Source organism: Atta colombica, unplaced genomic scaffold (assembly GCF_001594045.1).
Source record: "Atta colombica isolate Treedump-2 unplaced genomic scaffold, Acol1.0 scaffold28, whole genome shotgun sequence".
NCBI lineage: Eukaryota > Metazoa > Arthropoda > Insecta > Hymenoptera > Formicidae > Atta > Atta colombica.
This window is the reverse complement of record NW_017259381.1, coordinates 58,425-69,668: the sequence shown is the minus strand read 5'-3', so window position 1 is coordinate 69,668 and position 11,244 is coordinate 58,425. Positions and strand designations below refer to the sequence as shown.

General features: G+C 29.6%; 1 protein-coding gene across 1 annotated transcript in view; it reads right to left on the bottom strand.

Moving 5' to 3' along the window:
* Window positions 1-11,244, bottom strand: part of LOC108689870 (glutamate-gated chloride channel) — a gene marked incomplete at its 5' end in the record, with an annotated part of 315,742 nt that overhangs the window by 248,021 nt on the left and 56,477 nt on the right. The window lies entirely within an intron of this gene.

Below are 11,244 nucleotides of genomic sequence, written 5' to 3'. Positions count from 1 at the left end.
TATATACATACATACATATATATATTTACTATGATTTATTGTTTTCTCCTCGATCTAATCTTTGATAATTTAAGCGCTCGTTAGATCTATTCGACACTCCAAACTGCTTAGATAGAGTTCAAGCAGTTTCGCATAAAATGCATACATCAATAAAAGTTAAATTGTGAATAATAACAGCATCCAAAACTTCATGAGAAGATTTGGCAACTGTAGAGTTACTCGCCGCTTATTTGATTTGAATTTAAGTATTTGAATTTGAAACAGATTCCAAAACAATTTAGCAATCTGTAAGTAACTATCCTTGACCGGATCAAATCGCGAAATCAGATATAGAATAAGAATATTGATAAAGAAGACTCGAAAGAGAGTCGAAACATTAAAAAATTCTTAAGTTTTTTAAATAAAGAAGATATATTTATATATATATCTGATACATCAAATAAAGTAACAATTTACTTATTTTAAAAAAATAATTTGCGCACTTCCTTCCGCGCTTCTCAGTTGCCTATATTATTTTTATTTTTGTTATTTTGTATTCACTCTTACTCTGCATTATCTCCACATAACTTATAGGCACAGGGTAAACAGGAATCAGTAAAAGAATATTTATTAAATATTAAATATTATTTATTAAATATTAATTTCACATTATTTATTTGATTTATTATTAATATTGATTTATATAATTGTTTAATGTTTATTTAACATTAATTTAATAAAATAAATAATTCAAGTAAAGGCTTTAATGAATGAATCAAAACGTTAAAGAGAAATTTTTGAAACATAGATTGTGTAATTTCTTTACACTTATACTTTACTATAAAAGATAAATGTTTCGATTCTAATTTGGATCATCTTCAGATAAACTTAATATTCACAGAAAATAATAATTATAGACATCGTCACGAATATCGGAGTAACAGATATGTCAAAAGTATCGATGTAAGAGAGTTAATATAGTCAAATATTGACTAATTCTCATATTCACATCTCATTAAAGGTTGTTCATTAAATTTTGATAAATTAAATAATATAGTGCAACAATATGATGCTGTCATTGTAAAAGTTAATTGTAACAAAATGCACTTACATGAATGATGAGGTTGATAACAATATCTGTGTACATGATCATCTTACTGTCAAGTTTATTATATATTACAATAAACTAATTTAATGAAAATATTAATTATTGATAATGTTATAAATTACAAAAATGAGGATAAATTAAAACTTACATGAAAACGCTGATATCTAGTAATAGACGATGAGAATATTAGACATAATGAGTGTCAAAATAATCGCGAAGTATATAAATAAAATTCAAATTGATAAGCAATATAGAACAAAAGTGTCATAAATTCGCGAAAATGTTCAAATATATTAATCTAGAGAAGTGTCAATTTGCAAATTCAATTTGCAAATTCATATTTTTATTTTTTTATATGTATCATCTCTGATATCAATCTTTTTGATAAAATGTTTCTTTTGTAATCGAACAGGTACAATTTTTTTATGTAAAATTGTTCATATTTTGATAAGTATGGCTGTTTAAAGACCATCTGAAAAGTATGGGAATCATATTTCTCGATAATTGATATTAAAATTAAGTAATAGACAAAAATTCAATTTTGTTGCTAACGATTTTCTTTTCAGAAAAAATTTACCACTTTGATCTAGTATGGCGATCCCTTGCACTCTTCTGAGAAGTATGGGATGGTATCCACCTATCTTGGAATAAGGGTATTAACTATTGATTACAACATTCAATCTTGACACTTTTAATGCAAAAATCAAAATCTGCAACATTTTAGAAAGCCCACTTCCTCTTTAAGTGACCGGGCTTAAATATATATGTATTGTTTTATATTTTACATGAAATAAAAAGTTACCCACTTCCCATATTTGTCGCTATAGACAAAAAAATTACTATAGTGACCTCTTGATCTATCTATCCACTAAATTAATTATAGTGTCCAATTTTTAATAAAGAGAATGCCAAGAAAAGTAATTTAAATATCGTCCTGAAAATGGATTTGTGGTACCAATCATGTATGTGGTGTTGTCTCTTTTAATTAAAACAACATCTAAAAAAATTTAAAAAGTTACTTTCAATTTCTATAATGAAAAGTCTAAGATAGTATGAATTAAATATAGTTAAAAGTTCGTCAATATAGGACGCAAAGCGATATCATTCATATCTGAAGTACAAAATCGATAAAATAAACAATTTTTTAAAGAACGACTCTTAATTTTGCATCACTATATTCGTCATAATTGGGGATGAAAGGGATTCCATAAGAATTCCAAAAGTTTATTTGTAAAATTTGTCATCATTAGAGCCCGGATTAAAGTCCTGAGATCGCATCAACCGTAGCTAGCTCTCTCCACTACATCTCATCTTCCACCGCCGTAGTGCCGTTGCTCGGACGAGTGACAGTAGAGAGAATAATGAGAACACGCTACAATTGATTTTAATACGTCGGTCGGTGGTGATAATCCGGATTCTATAAATAAAATGTGGAGTTTAAATTAATTTTAAGGCTTTAAAAAATTCACTTTTAGTCATGTCAATGTTTCTTTTAATCAAAGACCATCGCAATTCCTTCTAAAACTAAATTTATAGATTTGTTAGTAAATAACGAAACCATGCCAAGAGATAAAAGAGAATCATCTTACATCGATACTCTTGACAATTGTTCTATATTCGTGACGATGTTTATTATTTTCTGTGAATATTAAATTCATATTGAAGAGGATTTAAATTAGGATCGAAATATATATTTATCTTTTACAATAATTAATAAAATATATGTAATTACACACTTACAACTTATTAGCTCCAAAAGCTCCTGTTGCAAAAAAAAACAGATTTTACTATTAGGTTTTACTATTAAAAGTATCATTGAAAAACTTATTGAAAATGAAATGAATGGCGGATTTTATCACTGACTAGTAATGTTTTCTCAATAATACATTAATTTTATAATTTTATTGCTAAAATGAGTATTATTATTAATTAATATCTTATTCCAGAATACACATAATAAAATATGATAAAGAAAAAATTTTTCCCTAAATTCGGGAACTAATTTTATAGTGCTTCGAAGCGGTCACTCATCCGGTTGCATACTGCCATTCGCTATCCTTGACTTCTGAAATCATATGGAAATCGCTACACTTCGATGATTCACGAACACCTATGTAATCATGGATGTATAGCTATAATATATCTGTTCAATATGGTCCTGATAGAAATTTCTCCAGTTTAACTGAACCAATCCAGTCAGTTACTATCTAATATTTAATTTTAATGTTATAACGACTATTTTCAGGTTAGGAAATCAAATGCTGTACTTTTGTAGTTATCATGTATCATCTTTGATTAGGTCTCCACAGTCTTTTTTTTCTGTCAATAATAATACGCCATATTGATACAGTACGGATATGTACCATGATGTATCTAAACAGTATGCAGTACAGGTACAGTGTTGATACATTGTACTATAATATCATGTATACTGCTATCTAGAGTCTTATATATGAGAGAAGCGATATTCATCCCCCACAAATGGGGGAAGCGATATTCTAGCACAAGTTCAGCACCGTCATATTTAGCTGCAGTTGATTAGCTGACCAGTTCCCATGAAACTCCATTGTAAGAATCATGAACTTCGTCAGGAGGTTAAGTAAGTATTAATGTTTTTGTGTTTTCTTGTTGAATAATATAGCGATTAAATAATGCAATTAAAAATTACACAAAAAGGTAAATGGCATATTGTATACAATTAATTTTATAATTTTATTGAATGCATTATTGCAATAACGTTATATATTTTTGTAACATGATTATATTTCTATTTTGCCAGGAAGTATTTCGTAAAAGTACACAAAGATACTTATACATACCTAGGTATGTGTATGTACCAGTTCAGTAGAAAGGAAACATATGACTCTCCATTGCATAATATGGCTACTTTAATTAGATAGAGGATAACACCAATCAGAAATCGCGACGCCGATGTCAGTTCTCTCATATGTAGGATTCTATTGCTACCAGTTACACCTCATGGCAATATAGTAACAGTACGGTAGCGGTATTTTGTGCGGGTATCATGGGATATCGCACGCTTGGTTATCCGAGGTAATATTTTACTATTGAAAATTTTATCACCGATCAGTGATCTTCAGTAATAAAATATTGCCATTGGTAAAATTCCATTGAAAGCATCATTAGATTATATAAATGAGTAGCTTTTAATGCGAATTCCTATTGACAATCTAATGGCAAAATATTATATTGATCAAATGATATTCCTATTGATGCGTATCCAATAGTAACTAATATTAGTCGAATGATATTCCTATTGGAGTACATCCAATGATAAAATATTTTACCATCGAATGATTTTCTTATTGAACGCTTCAAATAGTAAAATCATTCGATAAGGATAATGCCGTTGAGTCCGTATAATTTTATCATTAGTTCAAATGATTTTACTATTGATCTGAATGATAATATCATTGACACTTTTCGCGACGGGCTTCTCTTTAACATTTTGATTTACTCATTAAATCTTTCACTTGAATTATTTGTTTAATCATGCGCTACCTGAAAAATGCATTATACTAGAAATAAATTTGGGGGGAGGAGGGGATAAACCTTATTTTATGTAAAAAATTGGATGCCCATGGGTAGAGAGGGACATGAACCTTGTTTCGCATGGAAAGTTAGGTTGTGTGTAACTCGTACTGTTAACATCTCTGCTCGCTGTTCTGTTCAGTTTTCGCTCCATGATTCAATTTTTATCTTCTTTCTTATAACAAGTGCCGCTATTTTTAGTTTTAATAGTTTTTCTTTTATTTGCGTGTCTTCCTGCAATTGTCATATTATAGTTCTTTGGCTCACTCGCTTCTCGGGTGAACTTTAATCATACCAGATGCTGGCGTCGGGTAGAATGTTTTTCTGCGAGTGATATGATTTTTCTCTTTTGTTATTGCGATACTGCATTTTATTATTTTTGTGTTTTAGGTATTTATAGTCGTTTCTCAAATCTCATCTCAAGAGCGTATCAGGCGAGATACTCAGAATAGAGTTTTATGTCTTGAGATAGACGATTTAATAGTCATGTCTTAATTAGAAATCACTTGAAACTGTATTTATTCGAGAAGAGGAATGTTATTCAAAACCTAAATAGTATAATATTATTCTATACTGATATTCTATACATATATATATATATATATATATACACTTTATTTCCACACTTAAGACCACACTTATCTCCTATATTAAAAGATCGAAAAATGGTAAATTTTCATAATATTTTTTCAAAAGGAAGACTAATATTTATCGTTTTAAAACTTTTTTTAAAACTTTTTTACTGTTTTAAAACTTTTTAATATAACTATTGTGTTTTAATATAACTATTATATGTAGAGTACATATAAATTTTTATGTGAAAAAAAAATATAAATAATAAAAATAATTACAATAGAACATCCCTTCGTTCCTCCGATTCCTGTCTTCTTTTGGCCTTTGCAAAATTCATAAAGCCAATCATCCGCTCAGAATTATTGTCTCGTCCACAGCATTATACCCCTTGGCTGTACTCTTGCATAAAATAATTATCAAAAATATACTACAGAATCCTAGGAGAGTGCCTAATAGTTTCGATCTCTTCAAGCAACTTTCTGAAAAGAGCATCAATGAGTCTGACATCTTGAATCCGTTGGATGTTACATCTTTACTAATGTCTTTCAAGATCTCATAATCGACAGCATTAATAAACAGTAGCAATATATAGAAAATAATATTTCAATTCCTAGAACCAAATTTATAAAGGTCATAAAGTTCGTATTGTCTTCCACCTATTTTAAATTTAATAATGTTGTATACAAACAGACGTATGGGACTCCGATGGGATCTCCACTCTTGTCTATTGTGGCTGACTTAGTAATGCGAGATCTTGAGGAGAAGATCTCTTAATATGTTGAATCGAATGTCAGCCTTTATTTCCGATATGTGGATGACATAATTATGGCTATTCCATCTAATTTGATATCATTTATTTATAAGACTTTTAATAACATATACATAAACGATTATAATTTACTATAGAATATGAAGAGAATCACAGAATCAGAAGTTTTCTTGATCTTTTGTTTTGATAGTAGAGGATAGTATAATAAACGTTGGATTGGTTTAAAAAAAAAATTCGGGGAGATGTCTATCTTATTTATTTAATCACTCACGTCATAAGATGGGTATCATATATAGTCTGGTTGATCAATTAATTTTATTTTCACAATCAAAATTCTATCAGAAAAATTTGGAAATGATTTGGAAGTACTTCTAAATAATGGATATCCGACAGAAATGATATTTAAACAGATTAATTCGAAGATCAAGAAACTTCTCTCACCAAGGGTTGCACATAGAAATTTGCAAAGCAATGATCATGAAAATAATATGAAAAAATTCTTTATGCTTCCATTTATCCACGGTGTTACACAATCTGCCACACATATGATTAATAAAGCAGCCTGTGATGTGGGTTACATATGCATTAACAAGTTAAATAAATTTATTAAAGTACATAAAGACAAGAAAGAATTTTTTGACAACAATAACGTAGTGTATAAGATTTTATGTAATGATTGCGATGTTTCTTATGTAAGACAGAGGACTAGGAGAAAACGCAATACGAGAATAAATGAACACATTAATAATAAGAAAGTAGATTCATCTAGACATTCTGTTATAACAGCATTCGTTTTATTATAACCAGTTTTAATTGGAATATTAAAATATTAGACTCAGAATCGAATTACAATAAGAGATTTATTTCAAAAATATTACATGTGAAAGAGCAGGTTAATGGTATAAATTTAAAGAAACAGAATCTCTCGATGACCTATATGTTTGTATGTTGAGTGTCTTTGTTAACAATAAAAACATTAACTTGTTGGTTCCTCTCTGTTCATCCGACACCGTCGTCCATAAGCAGCAGCATTTACGATTTATTATCCGTTCAAAATCATTCACATCATTATTAAGAAAATTCGATATTACATAATTGTAAAGATATTAAGTTAAAGAAAGAAAGATTATGGAAAATAGAACCTTTATCTGCTGTATCATTGTGATTGCATTATTTTATCTGATATTAAGATCGTGAACGATACGAAAGTAGGAGTGTGCAAACATTTAATTAAAACAATCAAAACAGACAAACTCAAATACAAATGGTCTTAGAAGACATGTGCAAAGAAATCATACAAAAGTTTATGAAACCATATTCCGAAATTCCAAATTTCTAGAAGTATCTTCGAAACAAACATATATTCATGATATGTTTAAGCAGATATTTTTGTTACAATGGATTTACAGAATAATTAAATATGTATCATCCAAAAAAAATATTCTGTTATTTAGCGGTATATGATCAAAAGCTATGATCAAGAGTAAATTCTTCTATGCAGGAAAATCCATTAATAATTTGAATAGCTGTTTGAAACAAGAAGATATGCAACTTATCGCGAGAGAAAGGGACGCATTACTATTCGAAAAAGAAATGTTCACGAGTTCTACAAGACGGCATACGCAAATCGAGTCAAAGAGTCTTCTAAAGATTTTAAAGTTTTTTTTTCAGATTATGCCTTTTGGGCTTCTGAAAGATCTGTTTTTTTTTGCTCTTTTTGAAATGTGATACTAATTAATGATTGTAATCTTAAATCTAGCTTATCTAACATCTTATAATTATATACGGAATATTCCTCCACATTTAAAAATATCTTCTAGAGGTATATATAAGTGGAAAATAGATATATATAAGAGGTATATATAAATGGAAAATTTTTTAACATTAGCGGGTACTAAAAAACAAAATATTTTTTTAATGAAATAACTTAATTGTCATTCAAATATAAAAGTCGAATAATGAAGATATTGATTTATATAAATATGAAATCTGATTATATTCGTTATTTTATTTTTACTAATTATTTTGACCGATTAATTAATTTTAAGAAAAAACTATTCGTTAACATTAAGTACTTAAATACTAATTAATTAATTTTTATTTGTCTATATTACAGACAGTATCATAAATCAGAATTTAAATCGCAAGATTGTCAAATGGATGGCAATAAAATATCTTCTTTTCAATTTCTTTGATGATGAAGAAATACAAGATTTTTTTAGTATTTTAAATCCTAAAATTAGTTATCAAAGCGTACTTTGATGCGAACAATGCGTTGTACAGTTTTCACGGAAATACAAAAATCTGTAATTGATGTCTTGATGCAAAACAAATAAAAAATATCATTTACTTTGGGTGATTGGATATCCGTTGCAGGAAAATCTTATTATGAAAAAAAATCTTATTATGAATAATGCACATTTTATGAATGGAAATTGATTTTTATTGCTTTAGATTTCATCACTTCAAATAGTCATCACACAGGAAAAGATATCGCGGAAGTATTTTTTGCATCTTTAAAAGCTAAAGGTATTTTAGAAAAAGTTCTAGATATAACATTGGATAATGCTGTGTTGTATCGCTCAGGGTGCAAGGATGCCGCTCCGAGCATCGTTTATAGAATTTACGGATCAGCCGTTAAGCGTACCGTCAAAGTATGATGTGCCGCTCAAGGCGTGGCGGAATCAAATTGGACGTGGCGGTATCATTTGATAAGGATTCGAAATCCTCCAATTAATATAGGCCAGCGTGGTAAGAAGTTTTATTTCCACTTACGAGTACTCGATGTGTTACAATTTTACGACATCTCGCAATAGCGCTCGTAGTAACAGAAATTCTCACAATAGTCGTGTATCTTCTTAACTTTTTCATAACGGCCCCGAGGTGCTTGAGGTTTACGCTTTTATATTTACAAATTAGGTCGAATTAATTGCGTGATTGCATTTTAAAGTACAATATGCCATTGGTTTTGAAATCAAAAATAGGTGACTTGATTTGTAATGCTTTAACTGCTGATCTGCAGAAATTCTGCAGACGTAGATTTTGGGTATGACCTATTTGGGTTATAACATCCTTCTCTCGTTGAAAAAAGAAAACGGAGATTTTCTTTCGTTTGTTGATATACAATTATTACAATAATCACAATAATTAATATAATAGTATAATACTACTCGAAATTGTGTATATAATGGGTTCCGGCAGAAATGATGAATCTTGTGCGTTTTTTAATTTTGTTGTTACATCTTGTAGTTACGTTTAGATCCATTAATTCCGTTGGGTCGCGAATAATTTTTCTTAATTTTACTATATCCGGTTGGTTTAAATCCTTATGCTTTAGCTGCTTTCGCAAACGGATTAAATTGTACTATAGTAAGCGAGTTTGAATGGTTGTAGCTTTGATGGTTCCTATTGCTTTTACAGTCATGTCCGCAATTATTAATTTATATATTCTCCGTATAGCGCAATTTGTCCTGTTCTTACCATTTTCGTTCTATATTTCTCGCGATTTTTACAGTCTATAGTAATTGTTTGTTCGTAAGGGATGGAGTACTGTGCTCGTTCATTTTCGAGGGCTATCCATATAGTATGATTAGATTTAATATATCGCGTGTTACACAATATCTTAGAATTAGAATTTTGTACATACATTTGAATTTCACATAATGAATTTGTGTTTTCGTGGTATATAGGTAGATTGGTGTGTTCGCAGGTATAGTCAATTTGTTTACATCTTATGCTTAAATCTTCACGTGTTAACGTCATGTAATGCTGATTTTCGCTATCTACAGCTATTATAATCTGATCTAGTTCAGTCAGAGTGAATACATTATCGTGGTCGGGTGTGGGTAATGATATGATCTTGAGTCATATCATATTTTATAAGAGGAATTTCAAAATGGTGTGTATATTTGGTTCGTCATAATACGCACAGTGATGCATTTTTCTATCTCAAGCCAATTTGACTCAAGAATCCTGAAAGAGAAGTCCAGTTCTAATGTACTTGAGCTTCTTTTAAGCTGGTTATGATCTCATTTATTGATATAATCCTAGGATGTAGTCTTTCTTGTTTAATAAAAGTGAGGAAGTTTAATAAGTGTTCGATAATACAATTTATATCTTGTAAGATATTCGTAATAATGGCGTTTAGTATAAGAAAATATTCATCCATCTCTTCTCTTAAGTCCTGTTTGGCTATCTTGCTATTTATTCTGGTAGTAATTAAAAATAATTGAGTATTGTAGTTGGTTACTTCTTCTAATTTAGATATGCGCGATTATGATATTTAGAATTTTTAATTGATTCGCCATGACATGATGAAGTGTTTGCTGTTTGTTATTCAGAATCGTAACTTGTTCTTTAATGATTTTTTTCATCTGAAGCATCCATAGCAAAAAGTGCTTTAACAATGAAGCCTATTCCATCAATTAATCCACGTTTTTTATTTTGCTGATATTATGCAAAAAATTTTTCCGTATATTTTATTTCTTTTCGCCTTTCTTTTTGCTTTCTTAATCGTTGCTATTCAATTATATTGTAATCATGTTATCTCATATACCGCTATAGCGTGCTGATTCAGTTCATGATGTTATGAATCAAGATGAGATTATTGTGGATAATGTTGAATTTACTGACCGGAAGGTTTAAGATTTGTTAGATTTCATTGAGTCTCTTAGCGAATCCTCGAAGGAGGAGCTACGAGAATAAGATGAGATAGATACGTATGCTTATATATACTTAATGTTCGATAAATGCTTTTAGGCAGTTGACATGTATAATTTTTCGTCCTATTTTTATTTTGTAATTGACAGCTGACAGTTTCTCAATAATTTTGATATTCTGTCCATAATGAATCTAATTTTTTCGATTGATTTCTTCGCAGTTTCGTCGTGGAGCAATATCTTGTCTCCTAGTTTGAATAAAATAGCTTTAGTGTCTTTATCGTTATTGTTTGACGGTTAGTTTAGCTTTAATTATATGTTCTCTAGCGATTCGATTGGTCGCCTCTTTTGATTCCTTGGCATAATCATTACATCAACAGTACGTAGGATTTGGAGATTTCGTCAGTGCAGAGGGTAACGTTACTTAGTACAAAGTACTTAGTCCAAAAACTAGTTCGAATGGAGTATACTCTGTTGCTGTGTGTGGAGTAGTGTTGTATATGAACATGGCGAATGGAACGCATTCATCCCAGTTCAAAATGGGAAGATATAAACATTTCTTATAAATCTTACGAAAATATGTTACGAACCTTACAATTTTGTTT